The sequence below is a fragment of the Phoca vitulina genome, unplaced genomic scaffold (assembly GCF_004348235.1).
Source record: "Phoca vitulina isolate PV1807 unplaced genomic scaffold, GSC_HSeal_1.0 scaffold48, whole genome shotgun sequence".
In the NCBI taxonomy this organism is placed as follows: domain Eukaryota; kingdom Metazoa; phylum Chordata; class Mammalia; order Carnivora; family Phocidae; genus Phoca; species Phoca vitulina.
In genome coordinates, this window is record NW_022589751.1 from 232,803 (window position 1) to 248,526 (window position 15,724).

General features: G+C 48.1%; 1 protein-coding gene across 5 annotated transcripts in view; it reads left to right on the forward strand.

The window, feature by feature from the left end:
• Nucleotides 1–1,010: 1,010 nt before the first annotated feature.
• Nucleotides 1,011–15,724, forward strand: part of WDFY4 (WDFY family member 4) — a 285,720-nt gene continuing 271,006 nt past the window's right edge. For 3 of the 5 annotated variants that reach the window (XM_032432233.1, XM_032432238.1, XM_032432237.1), the window contains exon 1: nt 1,011–1,131. The gene's annotated coding sequence lies outside the window, so the exon portion shown is untranslated. Of the gene's footprint in view, nt 1,132–1,570; nt 1,676–2,298; nt 2,338–15,724 lie in introns of those variants that run through there. The other 2 variants (XM_032432234.1, XM_032432236.1) reach the window with 2 other exon arrangements.

The window sequence follows — 15,724 nt, forward strand, 5'->3', positions numbered from 1 at the left end:
TTTGTACCCATAAAATGAAAGCTTCAAGTAAGCATGCTGGTACCTCTGCCCCCTCTGGGGAATGGGCTTGGGGTCAGCAGGGGCATGTGGCCTAGGGCTTAAGCTGGACAGGTCTCCCATTTTGGCTGCTGTCTCCTGGCAAATTCACACTGGCAAGAGTTGAGTTTCGTTATAACTGTGTTTTCATTTTTGAATCAATGTCAAAGCCTTTTTGCCTCCCATAAGAAAGGATGTTGCCCCTCACTTCTAGTTACTTATGAATGGTCAGTTGGTTGTGAACTAGGAACAGGTGATGAGCTAGCTTGTAAGGATCAGGCATTCATGCTACCCACCGCTTTTGCTCATGTGGCACAGGGAGGTATTTTGTTTGGGTGGACATGTTGGCTGATGTTACAGGGATGATGTTGTGGATAGGTGATATGAAATGATTCAAGTGAATATACCTGAAGGAAAGAGCATTGTGATGCTGAGTTTCAGAGGACTTCATCCTATTATTTAAACTTTTCTTTCATCATGAATTCAATGTTACCCACAGCTGGCCATCTAACACTGGAGGACTCCCTTGGTCAGTAGTACAACTTAAGTCTGAGGATGCAGGAGGAAGGAATCCAAGTAAAAAGCTCTCTCTGGGCCTGAGAGAGGGGAGGCTGATGACTCCATGCAATGTGCATGGATGCACTTTAGACGCATCTCTAACTAAATTCACCTAAGCACCACTATTGTCTGTGTTTACCAGAGGTTCAAGGGGAAGTCCAACTGGACAGCACAGGGCTAAATTGTGTGTCCACTATTCATTAGCTTTTCCTCTTTGTCCTTGGCCCCAGCCAGCACTGCTTGACCACTGAGCATACTGCCCTCCGGGGCCTTTCTACAGGGCCCGAGTCATCCACCAGAACTCAGGCAGTTCTGTTAATGTCTGGGTAATGGGCAGAAGTAAGCATCTGCTGACTCTCCACTTCTGCTTTCTCCAGGAAATGAGCAGAAACGCAGCTCAAGTGATTCATAGTGAAACATTATTGGAGACTAACAATGCTGGCTGAATCCTCTTCCCCCAGTCCTGAGGGGCTTTGGCTGGGGCTGGGGGCACCCATGCCACCTGACGTCTGCAGGCCCTGACCACCACACCTCTGGGTAAGTCACCTTGTTCTTGACCAGGCCACGCCGGGCCAGAGGTGGGCATGGAGGTCCTGTCTGTCAGGGAGGGGCCTACTGGCTGCCTCCTGGAAAGCTGGGCATGGGAGCACACGTGACAACCGGTGCCTGATCTGGGCTTGTGGATGCGGGAGAGGAGGTGGGTTGATGAGCAGGAAGTGTGTGCTGGATGGCTGGTGCAGGTGGTGGGGGCCACTCGAAGGCGCAGCTCTGCTGGGGTGTCTCTCACTGCTGGAGTTTGCCGAGCCGGGCTGGACTCCAGCTTCATTCCTCATCCTCCTACCTCAGGTCAAGCCCTTCCTCACGCTTCTGCTAAGGAAGGTGACATTCCACACCTGGGAGAGGCTGGATGTGGGCCTGTCTGTGCTAAATCCCAGGGATGGAGGGAGGAGGCTGACTGGGAGTCTCCTCTGCCCAGCCCCCACACAGGCCTCTGAAGGGTGTTGAGCAGCGTGGGCCACTTCAGGCCGGTCACCAAGAGAGCTAGCTTTGTCCAGGTCCGGTGGTCATTCCCGGGGGTCTGGTAAGTAGGTGCCTCTGCGGGCCTCCCTCTCCTCGTGAATTACCACATCAAACCCTAGAAACCTGAATAAGCAGGACCACCTGGCTCACAGAGAATTTGTTTTTCTCTTCTGAAATCATACCTTATAGAACACTGAACCAATCCTTTGTCCCAGCTTCTCTCAAGTGATGAGAAGCTAATCCATCAACTCGGGATTTTATGTATTACTCTTTCCAAGGATATTTCGATGTTGACATGATATTCTGCAAAATCATCCATTCAATTATTTGAGAAATACTTATGGAGAGCCACTTCCTGTCAGCACTGGTAAAGGCACTGGGGCCAGTGGATGGGCCCAGTGGTGCTTGGTGCAGTGGGCTGGGGAGCAGGGGTTGGGAGTAGGGGATCGGGAGGCCGGGAACGTGTGCGCCTTCTGGGTGGAGCCATGAAGGAAGGGAGGGTCTGAGCCTTGTGATTTTTGAGAACATTCTGGGGCAGGGGAATAGAGAATGTCAAGGTGCAGTGCAAGGAGGCCTGGTGGGGGCCAGCAGGGCAGAGGTGGTGAGGGGCAGGCTGGGTGACCCAGCCAGAGAGGGATGTCACGGGGTCAGGTGAGGGAGGGCCTTCCTGTTCAGCGTGAGGACCTGGGCTGTACTCCCCCAGACTTAGGGAACTTCTAAATGGTGAGTAGGTAGAAAAGAAAATTTAGAAACAGCATATAAGGTATAAGAAATATCACCTAGGTGTTTTGTTTTGTTTTTTAAATCGTCAGCACCTTTGAGGTCCTTCATAGGCTTAGCCTCTCCCTCTCCCGTCAGAGAATATGGTTGTCCAGAATTTGGGGCTTATTGATCCCTTGCTTTTCTTTATAGTTTTGCTTCATATATTTAAATTGCTAAATATGTGTTATTTAGTTTTGCATGTTTTTTGGACTTTGTAAATAGGAATTAAATATCCTTTAAGACTTGCTTCATTTGCTCCACATTATGGTTCTGGAATTCCTTTGTATTGTTGCATGTGCTTCTAATTCATTCATGTTTACTGCTTGCTGTATTCTGTTATATATAAATATATCTTAATATATTTCCCCAAGTTAATTCTGGTGGGCACTTGGGATTTTTTTAGGTTTTTGTTTTTCTCTTATAAGCTGTTAAGTGCTCCAGCACTAGAAAGTATTGCTAGGACTCCCCTTGTGCATATATCCCAGGGTACTTGTGTAAGAATTCTCTAAGGTATATGCCCTGGAAGTGGAATTGGTAGGTTTACATATCTTCACCCTGCTGGATGTTACCAAATTGCTTTCTAAACCAATTGCACCATTTTACCAATCCATCAGCAATACGTTAAAGTTTCTGTTGCTCCACATCCTCACCAACATTTGATATTGCTGGAGTTTTAATTTTTGCCAATCTAGTGAAAATGACAATCTACCTAGGTTTTTAATTTGCATTTCCTGAATTACTAAGGTTGGGCATCTCTTTATATGCTTATTAGCTATTGTGGATTCCTTTTCCCGTTCAAATCTTTTGTCCATTGCTCATTGGCATCATCTGTCTTTTCTACCCTACTGACTTTCTATAATTTAATACATATTTGGATATTAATCCCTTGTCAGATATGTATATTATATTTTTCTCTTGTTCATGCCTTGTCTCATTATATTCTTTGCAATTTCTGCTAATCGAATTTCTTCATCTCAAATGAGCTTCATTTATCCATACCTTCTTTTATGATATACGTGTGTTATCTAAGAAATTCTTTTCCGCTACGAAGTCATACAATTTTTCTCTTACATTATTTTCTTTTATAATTTTTCCTCTTACATTTAAGTATTTTGTCCCATCTAAAAATGATTTTTCTGTATGGTATGAGATAAAGGGTAATATTTTATTTTATCTTGTTTTTCCCATATGGATAACCAAGAGTGTTAGCTCTATTAATTAAAAAGGCCATTCTTGGGCGCCTGGGGGCTCAGTTGGTTAAGCATCTGCCTTCGGCTCAGGTCATGATGCCACGGTCCTGGGATTGAGTCCTGCATCAGGCTCCCTGTTCGGCAGGGAGTCTTCTTCTCCCTCTCCCCCTCTCTCCACTTGTACTCACTCTCTCTCTTAAAAATAAATAAATAAATAAATAAATAAATAAATAAATAAATAAATAAAAATAAATTAAAAAAAATAAAAAGGCCATTCTTCAGTCACTGATCTACACCAGCTCGGTTGTAAATCAAGTTGTCATGTATATGAAGGTCTCTTTCTGGGTTCTCTATTCTGTCCATTTGTTTATCCTTTTGACAGTACTATATAATGATTTATTCTAGGCTTATAACAAATTTTGATATCTGAAAAGAATCTCTTTATTTTTTTTCTTCTTCTTCCATTCTGTCTTGACATTCTTGGTACGTTCTTCCTTCATACGAATTTTAGAAAGAGTTTATCAGACTCTACAAAAAAGCTATGTTCAGGTTTGATTGAAAGTGCAATTTGGAGAGATATACTGTCTTTATGAAAGTGACTCCTCCAGTTCATGAACATGGTTTGTATCCTCATGTATTTAGATGTTCTTTAAAATATTTAAATAACATTTTATAATTTTGCTTATAAAATAGTGCATATTTTGTTTAGAGTTATTCCTAAGTGGTGTATATTTTTATACCATTTTAATTGTCACTAAAATATGTATTTCTGACTTGCTGATGTATGCTTGCATTTTAAAGAAGAATCATTTTAGCTGTTCTATGGGTAGCAAAGGAAGAAGCAAGACTATCAGTTAAAAGGATGTTGTACTAATTCAGGCTAGAGGTATTGATGGCTCATTCCAAAGTGATAGTAGAGATAATGAGAAGTGGTCAGAGTGCTGAGGTTCTAGATACTTTCTGAGTGTGAGATTTGATGACGTTTTAGTGTAGTATGTGGGAGAGGGAAGTTGAAAATGACTCCAGAGCAACAGGAAGAATGGAATTGTCACATTTTGAGCTAGGTCAAGGGCAGAAGGAATATATTTACAAAGTGGTGGTTATTCCAGAATATAGGTTTGAACAGATAAAGGTAGAGATGTCTATTAGACACCAAGTGTAGAAATGAAGTCTTGGCACCCCCTGTCCCCATGGGACCTTCATGGTAGAAAAGTAAGACAGCCTGGTCACCTGGGGGGTAGAGGGGAGATATCTTGTGCAGGAGGGAAAGAAAGAAGATGAGCTCCTTAGAGTTCTTGAACCACACTATAGAGGTTTTTAAAATTTATTTATTTATATTTATTTATTTATTGCGAAGTGGGGACTTGCATTTATTTCCATTTGTTATGCAAACCATCAAAATACATGTGCATTCTGCACCTGAAATGATGTTTCCAGGCAACACTCATAAGCCCTTGGCTGATGGCCCCATTTGAAGCATCTGCACACCTGTTAGAAGCTACATCTTAAAGTCTAGACCTGTGTGCTATTTAACACAGAACCTCGAACCACACCTGAAATGTAGCCAGTCTAAACTGAGATGTGCTGTAAGTGTAAAATGCACATCAGATATCAAAGATGTTACAAACAACAAGAAAAAGAAATGCGAAATATCTAATTGATACTTAAAAATATTGATTGCATATTGAAATGATAATATTTTGGATACACTGGGTTAAATAAAATAAATTTTAAAAATATACTTGAATAAATGGCTTAATTAATTTCGGCTCCTTACTTTTACTTTTTAAATGTGGTTACCAAAATAATTTTAAGTTACACATGTGGCCTGAATTTGTGGCTGGCTTTGTATTTCTTCTGGGCAGTACCCTTCAGAGGTACTTCATGTTCCATGGCCAGAGGCTTTTGTGGGAAACACAATTCAAGAAGGACGGGAAGCCAGAGAAGTGAAAAACCACTTGTCCCAAATAATTCCAGGGAGAAAGAGAGTATGGAGGGAGGGTAAGAAGAATGGATTTAGTACTTAAAATAAAGCAGACCCTGGGTAGGGCCCTGGTATTTGCCATCTTATTTAATCCCCACGAGGAGCTCAGTTTCGTTACTGCTATTTTACAGATGAGGAAATGGAGGCTCAGAGAAGTAAGGTCCTTCATTCTCAGACAGTAAGTGATTCAGCTGGGATTTGAACTTAAAGCCTGTGCACTTTAAATTAGGTGCCACCACCACTGTGAGTTGAGGAAACACTTCTGGAGAGGAATAGTCAAGATTTGGCAGAAGTGTGGAAACTGCTCTTTCTCTTTAGCAAATGGTTCATCCTTTTTTTAAAAATTCATCTTTGCGGATGATTCACAAAAATATTGTGTGGGGATCCTTTTTATCCCAGCATTGTCCATAACAGCAATAGAGACACCCCACACATCCCGTGATTAGCGAGTGAGAGAGTCAATTATAGGCAATAGACCAAGAGCACGCTTCTTGGTCATTAAACCTGATAATTTAAGGGAAAAGGCAACATAGACTATGTTTATGATATGATGATGGACGATTGATACAATGCAAGAGTTCATACATCAGTTATAAGTCAAATATGCTTCGACGTGAAAAGTAGTACGTGGAAAAAAAGGGAAATAGCTGTTAATTTTTGTGTTTTTAACATGATAATAATAATAACAATAACAATAGTAATAATAATATTGCCCAAGTAGCACTCCAATATGGCTTTTTAAAGGATAGGCACAAAATATAAAGAGATATATAAGCATAGATGAAAAAAGATGCACACATGAAGAAACTGTTAGGGAGGTTGGTCAGAGCATATCAGGAGTCAGTAAGGTTCAAGCATGCTACAGTGAACCCACAGGCTTCCTCCTCCCACTCTTCGGGTGGGAACCAGATCGAGGAGTGAGGGGCGGCTGGCTGGGAGATGGACGGACTAAACCAGGGCCCAACGACCCTGCCGCTCTTCCTGTGTTTCTGCCCAGAGCATGCAGAGCACCCCTCTACTGGAGTGGTTGGGGGGGGGTCGTCCACCTCCTTCACAGGTGCGTGAGGCTCTCACCTTCTGTAGTGCATCCAGCACATGTGCAGGGGTGAGGGACGGGGTTGGGGGTGCAGGGGTGGGAAGGGACTGCTGCCAGGAGAATCCAATCAGGATGGGCAAAAGTCCATATATTTAAAAGGGGAAAAAAACAAACAAAGCAGGGGCAGTACTCTGCAGTCAGAACACAGAGCCTTGTAACTTTTAGTTTTTCCTTTCACATACCTGCCTCCAGGAAACATTTAATTATGTAAATTAATGGGGGGAAGGTACCCCCCCCCCCCCCGGAGTGATTCCACTGCTTCCCTTTGCGGAAGGGATCTCTCTCAAAATCTCCCATCTAAAACATCACCTTGGTTCCAAGAAATACTTCTTCCCTCACACAATTTAAGTGTCTGAATAGTCTCAATTTTGACATGTGTATTTAATGTGATGATGCCCTCCCCCCACATAATTAAATAATTGTGTCATTTTATCATTGATAGAAACTTGGGGTTGAGGAAATAAAGGAAAGAGAAAGAGAAAGTGTATTCATGAATAATGATCACACAAGGAAGAAAGTGATGGGTGCTCCAGTTATTATAGGCAGTACGTATTGATAAATTTGGGAATCACTTTTATTCTGTTTGACTCCACACATGGCGTCGGGGCACAAGCCTTTCACAACCAGGCTCCCCCTTTCACCTGCCCCTGGAGGTGATCAGAACCCTGAACACCTGGGTGTAATTACGAAGCAAGATCTTGTAGTATAGATGTACGATTGAAGACTGGGAAGTGCTGTCATTGAGTAAGGGGGGAGGGGGGCTAGGGAGGGAGGGATAGATAGGGGACTACGTAACTAGGCTCATTTAGGGGACCACATGATCAGGCTCACCCCAAATCCCAGAAATGCTGAGGCCTAACGAAACCAGAGATAAGAGAACAAACCAGACCCCCTGCCCTGGGCGTCAGACGTGGGGTCTTTTCTGGTATTCACATTGTGACCACAAGAAATGACCAGACCCTAAAGAAGCAGTAAGCCATTAAAGATGTTATCACCAGTCCTTACTCAATGGTGCTATCAGTGGTAGAGACGTTAAAAAGATTTAAGTTCCCTGGTCAGTTTTCAATAAAAGACCAACCATAAAAGCCCTCAGTGACAACTTGTTTGGGATCCCTCTCACTCATGAGAGATTTTGCTGTTTCCTTGCTTAATAAAATTCTATCACTTTGCTCACTCTCCTTTGTCCGTGAGATTCGTTCTTCGACTCTGTGAGACAAGAACCTCGCTCTCCTGCTTCATTATGTGCTGGTAGTGACTCCTTTCTAATCACAGGATGGCTCAGTGGCACTGGGAGTTTGGAAGTTGGAGAGAAGAGGGTTATTTCTCGGTTGGGGCCTCAGGGATGCCTGGCCAAGGAGGCAACCAGGAGCTGTGTCTGGAAGGTGACAAGACTGGGTTATGTGGAGCTAGAGGAGGGGCATCCCAGGGAGAGAATCCTGAGTAAAGGCAAAGGATCAGATTATGAGTAAACAGTTCATTTGTCCAGACCCCATTGGAGGTGCAGTGGGAAGTGAGGCAAGGAAGGAGGTTGGGCCATGTCATTGAGGGCCAAGAGCTTGAGAGTGTTCCTTGGAAACATGGGGAGCCATTGAAGATAATAGAACAAGGGAGTAACGTGATGGAGCTGTGCTCCTCAGTCTGCCACTGCAGGATGAGTGGGAGTCAGTGGGGAGACTGGAGGCAGAGAGGCCTGCCAGGGCAAGGCTGGGGAAGAGATGAAGCAATGGTGGGCTCACCCTGGGCTGCTAGGAGATGCCCCGCAGAGGGCAGGCAATCCATCTCATCCATTCGTGTACTATTTTGAGGTTCCTAAACTCCTTTTGATCCTCCTCAGGGCCATTCTTGCATTTCCTGTGCACGTAGAAGAATTAGGTCTGGGTAAGAAAATATCCCTGGACACATCCAGGAACTCACTAGCTTGTAGGGACACTCTTTTGGGTTAAACACATATCCAAGTGTCAGAAGAGAAATGTGAAGGCTCTGAACATGAAACTAATTTGAAAAGTAAAACTTCATTGGCAGACAGACCCTTATGGTGTATTACTCCAGGTGCTTCGTGTTACAGGTGGGGAAGTGAGTCACCTGCACCCCTGAGTGTGAGCTTTCAAGTCGAGGGTGTGGACCAGGGGCAGTTCCGTTCCTTCCATGTTTAATAATCAAACGACCCGCCACACAGAGAAAGCTGTATGGAGCCTCAGTTCTGGTGGCTTGTTCTGGAGGCTGAGTGTTTAATGCTGGGTGTGCCGCTGCTGGTGGCAGCTCAGGAGGGGCCAGCCAGAGGGTGCTCACCTTGGGCCCCGGCTCAGGAACTGTCGGCCTCCGTGGTTCCCGGAGATCAGCTCTTGCCTGTGGGGATGGTGAGATCCCCTGGTTCTGGGCCAGCTGGCCTGCAGTGTGAGCTGGGACCACACAGCAGACCGGGCACCAGACCTCCTTCGGCCAGGGATCCTCAGCACCTTTGCACGTCCAGCCAGGGAACCCTCGCGCGGCTGCCAGCAATAAGAGTTTCCAGCTAGAGCCCAAGGTGACCTCAAGATATATTCTTACCTCTGTTGTTGGGTCGTGCCAACCTGGACTGGTGGACGGGCGTGAATGGCTTCGAGGCCAGGGAAGTCTGGGTTTGTCCTTGATTCTGGTGCTTATTAGCAGTTTGAGTTCCGATAAGTTACCAATTTTCTCTGAATGTCAGTTTCTCTGAGTCTTGCTTTCCCCCCTCTGTGTCATGGGAATGATAATACCTACCTTACAAGTTTTCTAAGATTGGAGAACACGGACAGCTGTGCCAGTAGAAGCTCATCCAGTGGCCAGATGTCCTTAAGCAACACTTGCTTAGGTTCCGGCGGAGAGCAGGCCACCGACCAGCTCCTACAATGGAGCGGCCCCCCGATTATGGGGGCTGGGCTTCTTGTTCCGTGGGCTGCCGCTAGCCCGTATCTTTTGTGCAGACGGTGACAGCTCGGATGCAGCTAAGCTTGGAGGGTCTGGCCAGGGGAACTGCTCCCTGGCTATTTTGGGCAATGTGGAAGTCAGCGCACATACCGAGATACAAAACCAGGGAGCTTCCTGCAGGACGCGGCGAGTTCCTACATTCCGTTGCTGCTGCACGAACCGCAGAGGTGTGTGCTAAGCAGGAGTGCCTGGACTGGAATCAGAAAAAGGAAGTTACAAAGGCCATGGCATGTGCAGGCTGCCCAGTTCCCGTCAATCAGAGTCCCCATCTTAGTCTTCATGGGGGAGTCCTCAACTTCTGGAAATAACCGAGTCATTTGAGGCAGGATGTAGGCCCCTGGGCTCTGCTGTTCTCCGCCGATGGGAGCTCTCAGCCCTTGGCTGATGGAGGAGGTGGACACACTTGCTAACTGAAGAGGGCTTGGGGCAGCACACAGGCGGCTGGGGTCCTTGCGCTGTGACTCGATGTCAAGGCTCTCGGGAACCTCCAGCACTGCTTGTTCTTCTGTCGCCTTCAGTCACTGTCTGCAGGGACGCTTGCCACAGGAGGGGTCCCCCTGCCAGTGCGCTTGGACTTGCCCTGGAGCCGGCTCTTGGGAACTGCACTCCTGCTCCTGGTTCCCACTCTTTATCTTCAAGATGGCCAACTTGCCACCTCTAGCTTCGTCTCTGTGCATCCCAGGACACACCTCTGAAGCCTTGATTTAATCCACTGAGTATCCTGCTGTCCATTCAAACCAGGGCCTCGTTGTGAGAAAATCTGAGATCGGACACTCTCAGCAGACAGGCCAGGAGGGGGCTGATACAGAAGAGAAGCCAGGTTTAGGGTGGGGGCAGCTTGCCCTGGCTGTGGGGCTGGGCCCTAGAAGGTGACCGAGGCCCCAAGAGCACCCCCACGGAGGGCTATCTGTGCTTTGGTGGAAGTGCGGGCAGATTTTAGGAGCCCCGAGCAACGACACACACAGTGGGAGCAGGCGAGGGTGGGGCACGTGCGGCGGCTGGTGTGAGCCCCAGGCAGGAGGCACAGGCACTCTGTGGACACCTAGCCTGGACTGGACGTGCTCTCACATATATCCCCTTGCTTAACTCTCTCCACGGTCTTGTGAGAAGACACTGTTCCCATTTTACAGGTATAGGCATGGAGGCTTAGAGACTGTAAGTCACTAAGGCAGAAAGCTAGGGAGAGGTAGAGCTAGAATTTGAATCAGATCCGTCTGAAGCTGCTTCAGGTCTGCCCTTGGAGCTGGGTGGGGATGCAGTGAGACAGATCCTGCCCAAAAGTCCAGGCTTGGGGTGGTGGCTGTGTCTTACTAGGGAATCAAGGCTGCCATAGGGCCAGACTCAGAGGTCCCATTCCCAGACGTCCTAAGCTGGCCTGCTGGCCTTCTGGCACCCTTGGCCCCTGCCCAGCTCACAGTCAGTCCAGGAGCTTGTCTGGCCTCCACACACAGCTCCTCATCTCACTCTGGGGTTCTTTAGCGAGGCACTCCTCCAGGGGATGGCGACCTCTTCCCAGGCCCCTCGCCTCTCCTGGGGACACATGGCAATCACCTGAGACCTTATAGAAAACACGCTTGCCGGGGGCCCACCTAGAACAATGAAGTGGTCATCTCCAAGGAACTAGGCCCCCCGGGGGGTTCTAGTGTGCAGCCTGGGTTGGTGAGGATTGGTCTGTTTCTAGACGCATTAAGCCATTCTTCATCCCGTCAGATTCTCTTGGATGTCCCTTTGCCTCTGTGTTTCCAAAGTGACCCTTCTAGCCAGACTGTTCCTCATCTACACCTGGGGTGTACTTTAGTCTCCTGGCTCTTCTTGCTTCTTGTCTCTCCCTGCTCCAGGTCCGGCTTAGTGCCAGCCAGGAATAACATTTCTAGAATGTGTTTATTGGGTTGTTCTCCTCTTCCACACCTTCAAGATCTCCTCATTATCTGGAACACCGTGTCTGTGTCAGCCTACTCTCCTGGTCCTTCCTGACTCAGCTGCCCCATGATTTCCCGTGATGCCCGCGGGCACCCTTCTCCGCTCTGGAGAGCCTGTCTGCTTGCACTGACCTTGTTTCCTGCTCACCGTCCTATTCTAGCTCTTTGGCTGGCCCTGGTCTGTGCAGGGGAGGCCAGGATGTTAGTGAAGGCCTTTTCAGCAGCAGTCTCAGTAGGACGGGGAGAAGCAGGAGGAACTTCCCTTTCTACACGTTACCCACGACCTCTTTCTCTGTAGGGCCCATTGTCCACAGTTGCATGTCTGGTCCTTGTTAGGCTGGTTCTCAGCTGCAGACACAGGTAGGGGGGTGCATCTCTTACCCACAACCCCAAATCTGGCTCTTCCTTGCTCCTAAGAAGGTACAGCCCCATGCTGTGCCTGCTACATGGTAGCTGCTCAGCAAAGGCTGATGAATTCAGGGTCCGCGGGAAGGGCTGTCCGGTGTGGGGTCCTGTGGGGTGTTCTCCAGCACTGCCCTGCTGCTGAGCTCTGCGGGAGGCCAGAGCTCTCCAGAAACAGTGACCTTTTAGGAGCTTGATGCGGACCCCACGGGCAGTCTCAGACCCCGGGAGCACCTGTTGCAGTGGTGACAAATCTCTGTCGCTTCTCCTCTTGCTCGTTCATGGACAGCTGGCACTCAGCCTGGCGGCCAGGTGAGGTGTGAGACGTGGTGGTATGAGGAGGGGAGTGCGGGGTAGAGGGAGTGTCTATGGACAGGGCTCTCTGGGGTGGTGGGTGTGGCCATCCTGAGCACAGCTCGGCTGGGTGGCCCCTGGGCAGGGCAGGCAAGGAAGGAGGTCATGGGTTCCATGCTCAGAGGTCTCTGGTTTGGGGGCCTGCAGTGTGGAGCCGCTCGAAGCCAGCAGAGGCGGAAGCAAAGGGATGGTGACATCTGTCTCCTGCCCACATTCATGCCTCATGGGTGCTCATGCCACTGATGGAGTTTCTGTTCCTGGAATTTTGCCTTTTCCAGAATGTCATGGAAATGGGATAACACAGTATGTAGCCTCTGAGACTGGCTCCTGTCACGCGGTCTAAGACCTTTGAGGTCCACCCGGTTGTTGCGTGGATTGGTAGTGTGTTCCTTTTTACTGTGGAGGGACATCCCATTGTACGGATATACCTGAGTTTGTATATTCCTTCACCCCCTGAGGGACATTTAGGTTGTTTCCAGGTTTGGGCAGCTATTCATAGACCTACTATAAACATTCATGTGTAGGTTTTGTATGAATGTAAGCTTTTATTTCTCTAGGGTAAACACCCAGGAGCATAACTGCTGGGTAGGTATGTGTTTAACTTTCTCAAAAAACTGCCAAGCTGCTTTCCAAAGTGGCTGTCCTATTTGCATTCCCATCAGCCAGGGTGTGAGTTGTGGTGTCTATGCATCCTTGCCAACACTTAACAATTTGTGTTTGTTTTTTAAAGACATTCTAATAGGTATCTCAGTGTCTTAATCTACAGTCCACCAGTTGTCTGCCTCAGTGCTTCTGATTAACTACAGTAGGCTGTGGAGGGAACAGAGCGTCTGTATGACTGTAACTTCTCCTACAACAGCTCCTTCTTTTCAATTTACTTTTAACTTGTAAGCTCTCCTGTTAGCAGGAAATGGCGGGGAAGAGGCACAAGGCCTAGCCCCACCTTGCCCGTGTGTTTAGAACAAGATTGGCTTTGTTATTTTTTTTTTCTGAGAGCTCTAGGTCAAGGCCAGGTTCTTGCTGACACGGGAGCAAGAGAGTTTGGATCTGCTGACATGCAGCGAGGAACGTACTTGCGAGTGGAAAGGAAAACAGATCATTTATAGCCACGCATGGGAAGTTGCTGTTCTGTTCTGTACCATCTGGTTTAGAGGCTCCCCCAGATCCGGGGCCTGGGGGCCATTGCCTGTGATGTAGATGGTAAACAGGTATGCCTCTGTACCCCCGGGGGGGCACGACCCACAGGCAGGAAGGGTCACATATGCTGATGAGAAACAAGGGGAGGAATTCTGCCTCAAATCGTATCATAGCAGCTCTTTGTCACCAGGTCTGAGCTTCTCCACAGAAGACACTGAGTCCCAGGCTTCCCTGTGACCTGCCCTGTCAGAGTGGCTCCACACACCTTCCTGCTCCATTTCCCCAGAATGGCTTCCTGGCATCTCAGCTCCAAGGGGGCTGCTAAATCACATCTTATATCCGGAGATTTCACCTGTTGGCAAATCACTTCTGAGAAAGTCAGGGAGAAAACAGTCAATAGAATGCTGGTTTAGCAGCCCAAACATCAGCAACCCAGCTGATTCTCCAGGCTCCAGATGGTATCCTCCAGTGCGCAGCTATAGGCCGGATGCCCTGGGCCCTCTGCCTCTGACACATCTCTAAGCAGAGTTCTAATGATTCTGTGGATTTATGCAGGGTAAGTGGGGTGGGAGCGCGGATGGGCAGTGATCCCTATCTCTGGGGGTGCACGTGGCCACTCCCTGGGAATCCCTCCCTGTACTGTCACTGTAGCCCCCTCCTCTGGTTCCCTGCACACATGCACAGACAGGGAACCCCTCTTCTGCACTGGCCCCCCACACAAAGCCACAGGCCCTCAGCCCCCTCAGGCGCCTCTCCAGCCAGTCTGCACTGACTCACTGTCCCACGTCTCTTCTGTGGTCAATGCATAAAGGCCAGAGGGCAGAACTGAGATCACCAAGGCTATTTCAATGAGGAGAAAGCTAGTGTCAGAGAGGGGAAATCACTTGGTGAAGGCACCACAGCATCGCAGCTGGGACTGGACCCCTGCCCTGGGACCCCCATCCCAGCCCTGAGGCTCCCCTCTGCTTGGGGGCTGCATGAGTGGGCAGCTTCCTGCCTAGTGCCTCTCTTTTGCCGCCTCATGCCTGCTACAGGAAAGCAAGGCCTCTAGCCTGCCTGGTTGGGCAAGGGAGGCACCATGACTAAACCGTGCTGTGTGTCACATGCCCTGAGCCTGACTGGGAAACAGCTCACTGGCAGAGACGTGGCCTGGAGACCCCTGGGACTCCCCCACAGCTTCCAGTCCTGTGGTTCTGCCAAAGCCATCTTTCCTTTTACCTCGCCCCATCCCCACCCCGGCCCTGCTCTGCCCTGCAAATTTCCATCTCTCCAAGAAATCTTTATAGGGAGGCACGCCTTCCCTCAGCCTGGGTTACCTGCCAAGCAGGTGTCCAAGCCCTTCTGTCTACCCAGGGCCCCAAACCAGCCCTTGCTTGAGCTTAGCCTCCAGTGTGCATTGTTGTCTGCAGACCCAGGATGGACTCTGCTTTGGCTGCTGACTGACAACGGGACCCTGGGTAGGTCACTTCCTTGCTCTGAGCCTCGGTACCAGCTGCAGACTGAGGCTGATAACTTTGACATTGCTGGAAGGTAGGAAGATTACATGAAGTGGTGCCAGCATTTATAGAAGCACCAATAAATGATCGTCCATCCCCCCATCCTAATGATGACATGTGCCAAGCACTAACTTAATCCCGGCACTGCGTGAGGGGTCCTGTTATTATACCATTTTATAAATGAGGACACAGGCATGATATGTTTCATCTACTTGGTCTAAGCCTATTGATTCAAACTGGAGAGGCCTGGTTCCAGGGTCTCTGCTCGTGGCTGCTATGCTGTGTGTATTAGAGTAGAATCTATGGAAGTCTTGGAGTGGTGTTTGTTCAACTTGTTGATTTTTGTGACAAAATGCCCTCAGCTCCCATTCTCATCAAGTGAGGCCAGTGGGTGGTGTCAGGCATCTGTTGGGTGAGAGTCTGTCTCTTTTTGAAATTTTGATGTTTGCTCATCATGGATTTTTTGGCATTAATTTTGATTTTTAAAGATACTGCATTAAAATGTTATTTATCTCAGCTACTGAGATTTTTTGGGTCCCCTTACATCTTGTGCCTGAGGTGAGTGTCTTACTTGCCTCACCCTAAACCCTAAACCCTAAACCCTCACCCCGACCCCCGTGACCCTACCCCCAACTTATTTCATTTTGCCCAAGATATGAAAGTGTTAGCACCTTCTTACAGAGGTAAGAAGGCACTTTTGATAATAAAGTGGATTAGAATGATTTCTTCTTGCCATTTGTCACATAGCCCTGAGAGGTTAGTTACTCCCAGTTACCTTCCTCTTACAAATAAAGTAGGTCTAGGGTGATGGGCAGAACCAG